A 12,888-nucleotide genomic window follows, 5' to 3' on the forward strand; every position below is an offset into this window, starting at 1 on the left:
TCAGGCTCATGGCCAAGAGCAGCTGCCAGAGACCTCCTTTTATTCTATTTTTTTAAATTAGTTACATCCTAATGACTTCATCACAGAAAGAATCATTAATGAGAGTACAAACAGTTAATAAGATAAGCATTCGGCGAAAGAACATCAAGGTATACATTGTCTTGTCAGAGCTATGCTGTAATGATTAAAATGTCAGGAAGATACAGAGCTGGACATGTATGCTCTCCAGTTGGTTACACACAGGGCAAAGAGAAGGCTCAAGCTGTTAAGATTAAGGATGTGTAAGAGAGGGGGAAACTGCTGCTTTGTACTGCCGAGACAGTGTATGACCAGGCAGACGTAGGAGTGCATGCTGTACTTCTCCAGATTATCCGATTCACACACTTAGCTCGCCTACTTACCTCAGAATGTGGCCTCGGTTCTGCTTCCTGCTTGCAGGGAAGCGTCCAGAGGCTCATCCTAATGACCTGGCACCGGCAGTATTATTTGTTATGAATAATCTTGCTAAAATTGATCCAAAAAGTGTTCTTTAAAGGAAATTGTGTGAAACTTGTTGTATCTCACCTTGGAGCCATAAAATCCTTGTAAGAGATAACTGTTACAGCTTGAGCCTTTTGTGTGCATATATATATGCATATATATATTTTTTTTTTGATTGAGATAAGTTGCCTTTACACCCCATCAAATGTGGTGTGTTACTCTTGATATGTTAATGGCACAGAGTATGAGAGGTTGCTCCAGGAATTCTAAAATTTTTAATAGGGTGATAGAGTTGGAATCAAATTTTTAACTGGATGGTGACTTTGGGGTCTGGAGGCAGCTTGTGGCTCTCTTCTGGGATTTATTTGTGAGTCTCTGGATCGTGGCCATTAATGTACTTATACGGTGCCAGAGGCAGTTTGTGGGCATGACTGCCAGGCTCTTGAAAGAACAGGGAAATGTGGGGGAGGTCGCCTGTTCCCAACTTGTGTGAGCCTGGAAATTTCAGTCACAAAACCTGCATACCTGAGTTTTTCAGCAGACTCATTCTCATATGTGAGAGGCTCCTCCAGGGCCTGTGGAGATCGGCTGTGAGCATGATGGTGGTTGGGTTCTGGAGGGGCTCTGTTGAGGCAGGTGCTGGTTTCACCTGCCCCCCTCTGAGGTGCCCAAGGTGAATTCAGCCTGGCACGGGATGCGGAGTTATCGCTGCAGCTTGTGACTCTCTTTCGAGATTTATTTGAGTCTCTGGATAATGGCTGTTAATGAGCTTCTAAGGTGACAGAGGCAGTTCATGGAATATGTTTAGTTTTATATGAAGCAGTCATGATAAGTCTGGGAATTTTGTTCAGTGGTAGAATGCCTATCTTGCAGATATGATCTCTGTCTCACCCCTGGCATAGCCCCACATGTTGATTGCAATGATCCTGGCACATCACAATCAGATTTGCACTTTCTGGCAAGCACCGTAAACCTAGTATTGTAACTAATCTACTCTATGTTCTTCATTACTCTGAACGCTGGTTAGTGGCACCAGATCATCCTTATTTCTTGGGGGGCTCTTCACTCAGGGAACACTTTTTGCAGGGCTCAGGGACCATATTGGGTGCTTGGGATTGGATTAAGGTTGGATGCATTCAAGGCAAATACCCTGCCTGCTCCACTACTGCTCTGGCCCCCAAATCACTCTTCTTAAAAGCACTTTGAATGTCTCCTTTTGGGGCCAGCCAGCCAGGGCTCACCCAAACAGAGCCTTGACAGTCGCTCACTCCTACACTGCAAAATTGCCATCATGCCTCCAGCCAGACTTCATTGTGTCAGGACAGAGCCTCAACCCGGAAATTAATCCGCTGGTAATTCAGGTGTGCAGGTCTTTGTGACTGAAATCTCTAGACTTTCTCAGTCCAGATGGTCTGCCTCCCACTCATCCCTGTACTTCCAGAAGCCCCAGCAGTCACGTCGACAGTCCAAAGATGCTGCCCAGTTAAAAATTCTGGACCTCTTGGACTCTACAATACTGATAATCCAGTAGCAGCACTCCACACTGGATGGGATGTAACGTAGAAGGCAAGCAGTCTTGGCTAAGCAAACAGTAGCACAGAAGGCTTAACCTGTAACAACGTTTTAGTAACCCCTCATACTTAATGTCTTAATGTCTATGGTGAGATACAACAATTTACACTAATTTTCTTCTAAGAAAATATATTTTCTTCATTCTATTAGAAATTTATTGATAACAAGCAGTATGGGGCTGGAGCGATAGCACAGCGGTTGGGCGTTTGCCTTTCACGCGGCCAACCTGAGTTCGATTCTTCCGCCCCTCTTGGAGAGCCTGGCAAGCTACTGCGAGTATGGAGCCCGCACGGCAGAGCCTGGCACGCTACCCGTGCGTATTGGATATGCCAAAAACAGTAACAATAGGTCTCTCAATGAGAGACGTTACTGGTGCCCGCTCGAACAAATCCATGAACAACGGGATGACAGTGACAGTGAACAAGCAATATGAAATAAATTTTTGTCAGTCTACTATAGGGGCAGGCTTGAGGGGTGGTTGGGAAAATTGGAGACAGTGGTGGAGAGAAGGTGATACGGTGATGAGATTGGTGTTGGAATATTGAATGCCTGTAACAAATCATGAACAACCTTGCAAACCACAGTGCTTATGTAAATGTAGGGGAAAATTACATAAGTAGGCCTTACTTATTTAATGTAAACTCCAAAGTATTTTAGCACAGAATTTCCTTTTTTTTTGCTTTTCGGGTCACACCCTGCAATGCACAGGGGTCACTCCTGGCTCTGCACTCAGGAATTATCCCTGGTGGTGCTCAGGGGACCATGTAGGATGCTGGGAATCGAACCTGGGTTGGCTGTGTGCAAGGCAAACGCCCTACCTGCTGTGCAGCCCCAACCCCAGAATTTCTTTAAAAATTTTATTAGACAGGTAAGGCATGATTATTACCATAATGAGATCCAAATATAAAATGAAATTTAATATAATATATTTTAGATTTCAGAGTTGAGAAGTTACTTATATAAACATATAAATAAGAATCATTATATCATATTAAGTGGTTTTATTTTTTGGGTTTTTTTTTTTTTTTTTTTTTTTTTTGCTTTTTGGGTCACACTCAGTGATGCTCAGGGTTACTCCTGGATCTGCATTCAGGAATTACTCCTGGGGAGCTTGGGAGACCTTATGGGATGTGGGGGATCGAACCCAGGTCAGCTGTGTGCAAGGCAGATGCCTTACCTCTGTACCATCTCTTCGACTCTTATTTTCCTTGTTTATGTAAGTTAAAATCATATAGCAATCACAAACTGGCTGTTTGTGATTTATTTTCTGATTATTCTATTTGCCATTTCTTTAAGTTTTTTGTTTTTTTTTTTAGCTAGCAATATAGAGTAAATTTGTACCTGGGCGGGCAGGTTGGGCTTGGGAGGGAAACTGGGGACATAGGTGGAGGGAAGGTCACACTGTTGGAACACAAAACACTCTCAGCCAGTGTTCCCAGATTCCCTCTCCTCCTCCACCTGCCTCAGCACCAGCTTGCCATCTTGACAGCATCTATCGTGTTTGGTTAGTATAGCTTGCATCTCACTGTTGCGGTGTTGTTGGCTCTGTGGTTTGGATATCCAGTGCTATCATTCCTTAAAACAGCCGATGTACCTGAATCCCTTATTGCTTCATCTGTCTCTTCAGACAAGAAGCCACCAAATCTTTTCCTTAACTCTCTTTATTTCTTTCTCATCCCTATACTCTGGGGCAAAAGGTGATCTTGGCATCCCCCTTTAAACCATTGCATTTCCTCATCCAGTTACTCTAAATTTCACATATAAGTGATATCATCCTGTGTTTGTCCTTCTTCTGGCTTGCTTTATTTAACATGATATCTTCCAGTTCATCCATGTTGCAGCAAATTGCCTTTTGTCCTTTTCAGCTATTTGTCTTTCTGTTGTTGATTTGTAAGAGTTCTGTATATTCTTCATGCCAAACCCTTATCAGGTACCAGATTATTTATTTATTTATTTATTTATTTATTTATTTATTTATTTATGCTTTTTGGGTCACACCTGGCGATGCACAGGGGTTACTCCTGGCTCTTTACTCAGGAATTACCCCCTGGCAGTGCTCAGGGGACCATATGGGATGCTGGGATTTGTACCTGGGTTGGCCGAGTGCAAGGCAAACGCCCTACCCGCTGTGCTTTCGCTCCAGCCCCAGGTACTAGATTTTTGGATACTTTCTCCTATAATCTGTCTTTTCTTTTTTTTTTATTTTCACTTTTCCATCCACTTTTTGGTTATTGTTGCAATCACTGTGGGCCACATAGGCTGTGGCACTTGCATATTTTTTGGTTCTGGTGCCTGCTGTGAGTTGAATATATGGTTGATGCTGCAGTACTCACTGGGGTGGGACACTGTTGCATTGTGGAGGGTTCTAAGCAGCAGAGCTGTAGGCTTTACCCAGCATATATCCCCTCAGAATCTTTGGATTCTCATATGTGGAACTCAGAATCTTGCTTACAAAGTAGGTGATTTTTGCCACTGAGCCTTCTGTGGCCCGATAGTTAAGTTTTTATTTACTTATTTATTTATTTAACTTATTTTTGGTGTTTGGGTCACACTCAGCAGTGGTCAGGGGATACTCCTGGCTCTGCACTCAGGAATCACCCATGTCAGTGTTTGGGGAACCCTATAGTATGCCAGGAATTGAACCTGGGTTGGTTGGCAAGCACCTTACCTTCTGTACTATCTCGCCAGCCTCAATCAATAGTACTTTTTTCTTTTTAATTTTATTTTTATTGAATCACCGTGAGATACAGTTATAAAGCTTTCATGATTGAGTTTCAGTCATACAATGATCGAACACCTATACCTCCACCAGTGTGCACTTTCCACCACCAGTATCCCCAGTATCCTTCCCGCCACTCCCAAACTACCCTCCCCCTGCCTCTGTGGCAGGCACCTTCCTTTTTACTTTCTCTCTACTTTTGGGCATCATGGTTTGCAGTACAGATACAAGCAACATGCAGCATGCTGCTCTCTTCAGAAATTCATTTGTGAGTCTCTTTTTTTTTTATTTTTTTTTTATTTTTGATTCTTGTTGTTTGAACTATCCTGGGATATGTGGTAACTAATATACTAATAGTCTTGGGCTACACCTACCAGTACTCAGGGGCTATTCCTGGCTCTGCACTCAGGGATCACTCCTGATGGTGTTTGGTGGACCATCTGGGATGCTGGAGATTGAACCTGGGTTGACCACCTGCAAAACAACGCACTGTGTTACCACTCTTGCACCCTATACTACTAGTTTTTTTTTTTTTTTAAATCCTTTTGTATTTGTATATAACTTTAGTGTTGGTGATGTATTTCGGCCACATTCACTGGCTCACTCCTATCTCACACTTGGAGATATGTGGTACTGGGGATTGGGCCTGGGTTGGCCACATGTAGGGCAAAGGCCTGAACCCTTGCCTGTCTCTCCAGCCTTGAGCTTTTTGATTTGGGGCCACAACTGACTGTTCTTGGCACTTACTCTTTTTTTTTTTTTTTTTTTTTTTTTTTTTTTTGCTTTTTGGGTCACACCCGGCAATGCACAGGGGTTACTCCTGACTCTGCACTCAGGAATTACTGCTGACGGTGCACAGGGGACCATATGGGATGCTGGGAATTGAACCCGGGTCGACCGCGTGCAAGGCAAACACCCTACCTGCTGTGCTATTGCTCCAGCCCCTTGGCACTTACTCTTGGCTCTCCCTCAGGGATCACTTCTGGTGTGGCTGTATGGGCCATATGGTGTGCTGGGATGAAACCCAGATTGGCATGGGCAAGACAAGCACCTTATCTGCTGTTCTACTCTCCAGCTCTCTCCTTGAGTGTTTTTTGGTTTTTGAAGTAAAAACAGGTTTTATTTGGAAGTTTTGAGAAAGGAGGGAGGGGGATTAACTGCAGATTAAGTTTAGGACCTCACACTTGCCCTGGGCCCTTTATCACTGACAGTATTGTTTCAGTGTTTGCAGGCTTAAAACTTTGAGTTTCGTATTTGCTGAGCAATACTTTAAGCCTCCGTCGCTTTTCAGACCAGAGTTACTGGGAATAACAAGCAGTAGGACTGTCCTGATCACCTCAACGCAGGTGGTAGCACTGAGGTTTGAACTCATGACTGTGCTTTCCAACCAAATTTGCCTACTTGTAACCTTCAGAATACTTCTGACTTTTTTTTTTCTTTTTGGGTCACACCGGCGATGCTCAGGGGACCAGATCCTGGGAATCAAACCCGGTCGGCCACGTGCAAGACAAACGCCGTACCCACTGTGCTATCGCTCCAGCCCCGGACTTTCTTTTTGGTGTGGGGGATTTGCGCCATATCTGGTGCTGCTCAGGACTTTGTCCTGTCTTTGCTCAGGTCTACCTCCTGACAGTGTTTGAGGGACTGTATGTGTTGCTGAATATCGAACTAGGGTTGGCAACATGCAAGGCAAGCACCTTAACCTCTATACTATCTCTCAGGCCTAGTTCTGGTACTGGTATTTTATATGCTATTATCTAGCGTATATTTTTTTTCTTCTTTTGCCCTCAAACCTCCCTGTGTAGATTACTCTTCTTAGTTTATCTTCCTCAAGGTCTTTTAGTACTGATTATTGCACATTGTCAAATCACCTAGAGACACAAAGCTGTTGTATATTAACTGAATGAAAGATAACTCTGTTATGCAATGAGTATGGTTGTAGGTGGAAGGCAATAAGGGAAAAGGAGAATTAAGTGAAAACTGATGAAGTTTCAAAACCAAAGACTTGTTCCACCAGGATGCGACCCGGGTGGCCACACGTTTGTGTGGCCGCTCTGCGGCTGATTGACCACAATCCGGAGGCCAGCTAGACTACTTTTGGTACCAGCAGCTGCTTGCAGAGATGTCTCTAGACTGTGAACTAAGCCATAGCCCCATGCTGCCCCAGGAAGGGAAATGATGCAATTCTAACATAAATCTCCCTGGACTTAGTTACTAAAATACAGAAATCCCAAACCGCGCAGCTGCTATTGCAGCTGCACAACTTCATATCTCTTCATTCTCAGCAATGGGAAACTAATTATTAAATGCTTCCTTTTCAGCAGGGCTTTTTTTTTTTTGGGTGAAACTCCAACAACAATAGTGAGTTTTGGGGCTGGAGCAATAGCACAGCGGGTAGGGCGCTTGCCTTGCACGCGGCCAACCCAGGCTGACCCAGGTTCGAATCCCAGCATCCCATATGGTCCCCTGAGCACCGCCAGGGGTAATTCCTGAGTGTAGAACCAGGAGTAACCCCTGTGCATTGCTGGGTGTGACCCAAAAAGCAAAAAAAAAAAAAAAAAACAATAGTGAGTTTTGTGTTGAAATATGGAATGTAATCAAGTTAAAGAGAAAGTGAAGTGAAATTTATCAGCTATGCAGGTGGGGATGGGGGTTAGGGGGTGGGAGGTATACTGGGGATTTTGGTGGTGGAATATGTGCACTAGTGAAGGGATGGGTGTTTGAGCATTGTATAACTGAGACATAAGTCTGAAAGCTTTGTAACTTTCCACAGGGTGATTCAATAAAATAAATAAATTTAAAAAAATAAAAGAAAACCAAAGACCTAGGGGCTGGAGCGATAGCACAGTAGGTAGGGCATTTGCCTTGCACGAGGCTGACCTGGGTTTGATTCCCAGCATCTCATATGGTCCCCCGAGCATCGCCAGGATGCCAGGAGTCATTCCTGAGTGCAAGTCAGGAGTAACCCCTGTGCATTGCTGGGTGTGACCCAAAAAGCAAAAAAAAAAAACAAAAACAAAACCCAACAAAAATCAAAGACTTAAATGTTCTTGAGAAATGCCATGAGCACTCTGAAATTGCTTGTGAACATTCTGGAACAAAAGTCATTGGGCCATTAAGGGACTAAAATTCAAAAAGTCTAAGAATAGGGCTGACCAAAAGAGCCCATGGGTCATAGAGCTTCTGCCTTACAAGCAGGAATATGGTTACAAGTTCAAATCCCTGGTGTCTCACATTTGCTGAGCTGGAACCTGGCTGCTGTTATGTCTGTGACCCCTGGTGCTGCAAGCAGTTTTCATCCACACCACAGCCAGGGATGAGTAAGCACTACCAAACAAAAAAGAGGGGGAGGTGTACCCCAGGTCAGTATCACAACAAAAATGAAGAATGAGTGCCAAGGTTAGGAAATGTGACCTGGTGACTACCAGAGCAACCCATGGAAAGCATGACACATAACTGTGTGCCTCAGTTAAGAGTGCTTTCTCCATGCTCCATACCTCAGACCTGGCCAACAACACCAGGGCGCCGGATGGAGAAGGTGCAGAGTCCCCGCCTTCTCCAGATGGAGTCCCAGCGACACTGAGTTTCTACTAGCACGGCTCCAGTTTGTGGGACTGGGATATCTCTTGGCCGTGCGACCTTTCCTGATATCCAAAGAAAACACTCAGGAACGGCTCCGCCACCCCTGAGCGGCCATTATACCAGACGCACAGAATCCCAGAGGCTGCTGCCAGCTCCACTCATGGACTTTGAACTAAACTACGGTCCCATGCAGCCCTGGGAGGGAAAGGGTTTTTGTCCTCATCCTTTGCCCCTCTGGGCAGCATGGCAACCACCACCGTTTAGAGCCACTTGGACAGAGAGATAGGAGCTTGCAATGATGGGACCCATGGGGAATCTCGCAATGGCGGGGGGGTGGGGGGAGGCAGAACCGGACCTGCTTCCTGCCCTAATGAGACCCCAGCAGCCTCCCACAAACAGCTCCCCCACTCCTGAACAGCCGTGATCCCAGAGGCACACAAACCAATCTCGGAATGCAGCGGCTGCTGGCAGAAATACCTCTGGTCTTAATTCCAGAATCCCAAAACTGGGTGGCCAATTTCATGACCGTGCAACATCATATGCTCATTGTTATCAACAATAGAAAACAGACGATCTAATGATGCCATTCTGACAGGTCTGACTGTTGCGGGGAAAACTCCAAATAATGATAGTGAATTTTCGGTCAAAAATTGAATGTTATCATAGCAATGAGAGAGTTAATTGAAAATCATCTGCACCCAGAGGGGGAGAGGGAGGGAGGGTGTCTGGGATTCTTGGTGGTGGATCATGTGCACTGGTGAAGGGATGGGTGTTTGATCATTGTATGACTGAGACTTGATCCTGAAAGCCCTGTAACTGTTCTCACGGTGTTTCAATTAAAAGGCATAAAATTAAAAAAAAGGAGTGCTTTCTCCAGCAGTAAGGGTGTGTGCACGCCCTGCAGCTAAAGGCGTGCAGACCTCATGGACACCATAGTAAGAAATGGCAAGGACCTGATGTCTCTGTAATACCCCATCCCCATCTTGGCACTAGCATTATCAGTATTAATAACAACATTCATAAAAAAGGGATGTATGGGATGTGATTTTTTTTTCTTTTTGGGTCACACCCGGTGATGCACAGGGGTTACTCCTGGCTCTGCACTCAGGAATTACCCCCGCGCAGTGCTCAGGGGACCATATGGGATGCTGGGAATCGAACATGGGTTGGCCGCATGCAAGGCAAACGCCCTACCTTCTGTGCTATTGATCCAGCCCCTTGGGATGTGAATTAAAAAAATTAAAAGGCTGCAGGAATCCTGAGAGTGCAGAGAGCAAGGTGCTTGCCTAGCATGTGACTGACCTGGGTTTTATCCCCAGCACTGCATATGGTAAGTACCCCAGCACCACCAGGAATACTCTCTGAGCACATAGCCAGGATTAAGCCCTAAACACTGCTGGTTATGACCTCAAATGCAAAAGATTAAAAAACGTCTTAAGAAGTCTTATTAGGAAATCATTGTTGTAGAAGAGTCTTTGACTTTTGGGTGTTTGCCAGCACTTTTTAGCATGCTGAGAGGTAATTAGTGTGGTGGTGAGTCCAAACCTTAAAATTGGAATGCTTGGCTTGCTGTCTGGTTGACATTGGTCAGATCTCTTTCCTCTGCCTCAGTTCTCTCATTATAGGGATAATAATGCTGTACATCTCAAGGGATTATTAGGGAGTTTAACAAATACACACAAAGTGCTTGGTATACTGTGCAAAACTTTAACATAGGCTGTGATGCAGATGATGCATTGAAGTTGCTAAAATTAACTTATTTTGCAAATATGAATATGATGTGAAACTGAAGGGAAACTTCAGTTGGCAACAGTACCTTCACTTTTTTTTTTTTTTTGCGCTTTTTGGGTCACACCTGGCGATGCACAGGGGTTACTCCTGGCTTTGCACTCAGGAATTACTCCTGGCGGTGCTCAGGGAACCATATGGGATGAGGGGAATCGAACCCGGGTCAGCCGCGTGCAAGACAAACGCCCTACTCACTGTGCTGTCGCTCCAGCCCTAGTACCTTCACTTTGTACATCAGTTCATATATAGTTATATAACTTTTGTTGCACTTTGAAAAATCAGTAGAAAATGTAGGTAAGCATAAGATACTGATGATGATTTTCATAAATATTAATATATTTTTGTTGTGAGGCCATACCTGGTGATGCTCAGGTGTTACTCCTGGCTTTGCACTCAGGAATTACTCCTGGTGGTGTTCGGGGACCATATGCGGTACCAGGGTATGTCATGTGCCCTTACTACTCTCTAGCCCTAAATCTAATATGTTTGAAACAAAGAGATCTTTCTACCCAAAGTGGTAGATCTTTTGCTTCAGTTTTATATTTTGTGGATCTAAGCAAATATTAACTATATCCAAATAAGAACGAAAATTAAAGTGTGTGTAAAATCCTGGTACTATGCCATTTAAGATTATGTCCGGGGCTAGAGAGATAAACAACAGACAAGAGCATGCTTTGCATTCATGAGGCCCAAGTTCAATCCCTGGCATACCGCATGATCACTGATCACATGATCACCACCTGATCACTGCTGGGTGTTGGCCTCCCAGAAAAATTGTGTCCAAGAGACAACAGTAGAGCAGGACTAGCCTTGCATGTGGGCCCCACTCTGCAGCTGGGTGGGGTGAAGTGTACAAATGTGACATGCAATTTGGGACCTATATAATATTATCATACCATATAGGAGGGTGGGTAAATAATAATGTAATTCCTTTTTATTCTTTTCATATTAGGTTTCATGCAAGATATTTTAGAATATATTATATACTTAATACATATTAATACTAGTCTTTTTCCTAACCTATTGTGCTGCTTTTTTCTCCTTTTCTTCCTCCCTCCCTCTCTCCCTCCACCTTTCATTTTGTTTTTTGGGTCATACCCGACAGTGCTTAGGGGTTACTCCTGATTATGTACTTGGGAATCACTACTGGTAGGCTTGGGGTACCATATTATCTCTTCAGCCCTTTTTTCCTTTTCAGAAATACACATCTGAATAAACAGGAATACATTCGTTTTTATTTGGGTTCATTCCCACTGGTACTCAGTGTTGGGGATTGAACCTGGCCTCTTTGCAAGAGCTTAGCCCACTAAGTTTTCCTTCCAATAAAATATATATATATTTGCACCAACTTTGCTTGCTCATGGCTTACTGCTGGCTCTGTGCTTAGGGATCACTTCTGTTAGCACTCAGGGGGACTGTAAGTGGTGCTGGGGATAAAATCCGGGTTGGCCACATGCAAGACAAGTGTTGTACCTACTGTACTATATCTCTAGTCCACAGACTATTTTACTTTTAGTTTTTAGGTATTAAAAAATTTTTTTTATGGGGGGAATATGCATAGCAGTTGTTTGGGGACTCGGTGGTGCTGGGGGTCAAACTTCGGGCCCTCAAGCAAGTGAAAACAGATAAATAAATGGGACTACCTTAAACTAAGATGCTTCTGCACCTCAAAAGATACAGTGACCAAAGTACAAAGACAGCCTACAGAATGGGAAAGGATATTTACCCAATACCCATCCGATAAGGGGTTGATATCAAGGATATCAAGTAACGATGAGACTAGGACCCTGCTAGGGACAGGAAAGACTAATCTGGCCTGAGCACTGTAGTCTGAGATCGAGATGACCCCAGGACAGCAATTCTATAAGCTTAAGCACCTCTTGCTATGTCCATACAAAATGATTAATAATATGAATACTTATATGTCAGTTGGACAAGGAGAGGAGAGACACACCCATGGGATTCTGCTCTTGGGCGGGTGTCCTGCTGAAAGAGTATCTGTCCTAGAAGGAGCATCCCCTGAGGGAAAGAACTTTACCCCTATTGATGGTGACCACACCTATGTATAATCCCCAACCCCTCATTCTGTGGGATTTAACTAGGGTCTGAGAGTGGGTTGGGGGCGAGTTCCAGGGCCAGTCCCAGGGCCAGTCCCTGGCGAGTCCCAGAGCGAGATGTAGAGAAGCTAGATCGAGATCCAGATCCAGAGGAGAAGGAGAATGAAGTAGCATGGGGGAGGAAGAAACAGGAGAATCAGAGGAGAATGGAGATGGGAATGGAATAAACTGCAACTGAGACCAACCAGCCTGGCTCCGTTCCTTCTTTCGCCTGCTTCATCATCGCCATCAACCTCCCCGGGGTGGGGAAGTGGCTGCAGACTACCGAACACGGGTGGCGGGAGAGATAGAGCACCGGTGCCCTGTGCCCAGTGCCCAGTGCGGTCAGGTGCTCCCCTTCTCGCGCCCCTTTCTTTTCTTTTTTGTGTTTTTACACAACACGAGCTAGCAATGATGCAACTTCTGGCAGAAGTTCCTCTGGACTTAGTTACTAAAATACTAAAATACAGAAATCCAGAACCTCGAGGCCGCTATTGTGGCCACACAACCTCATATCTCTTCATTCTCAGCAATAGAAAACAAATTATCAAATGCTTCCTTTCCAGCAGGTCCGACTCTGGTGGGGGGGAAAACTCAAAACAATAATAGTGAGTTTTTTGTTTGAATGTAATCAAAGTAAAGAGAAAGTAA

At 44.5% G+C, this 12,888-nt stretch overlaps 1 protein-coding gene across 5 annotated transcripts in view; it reads left to right on the top strand.

The window, feature by feature from the left end:
- Positions 1–12,888, top strand: part of BCL2L13 (BCL2 like 13) — a 99,069-nt gene that overhangs the window by 27,998 nt on the left and 58,183 nt on the right. The window lies entirely within an intron of this gene.

The sequence above is a fragment of the Sorex araneus genome, chromosome 2 (assembly GCF_027595985.1).
Source record: "Sorex araneus isolate mSorAra2 chromosome 2, mSorAra2.pri, whole genome shotgun sequence".
Taxonomy (NCBI): Eukaryota; Metazoa; Chordata; class Mammalia; order Eulipotyphla; family Soricidae; genus Sorex; species Sorex araneus.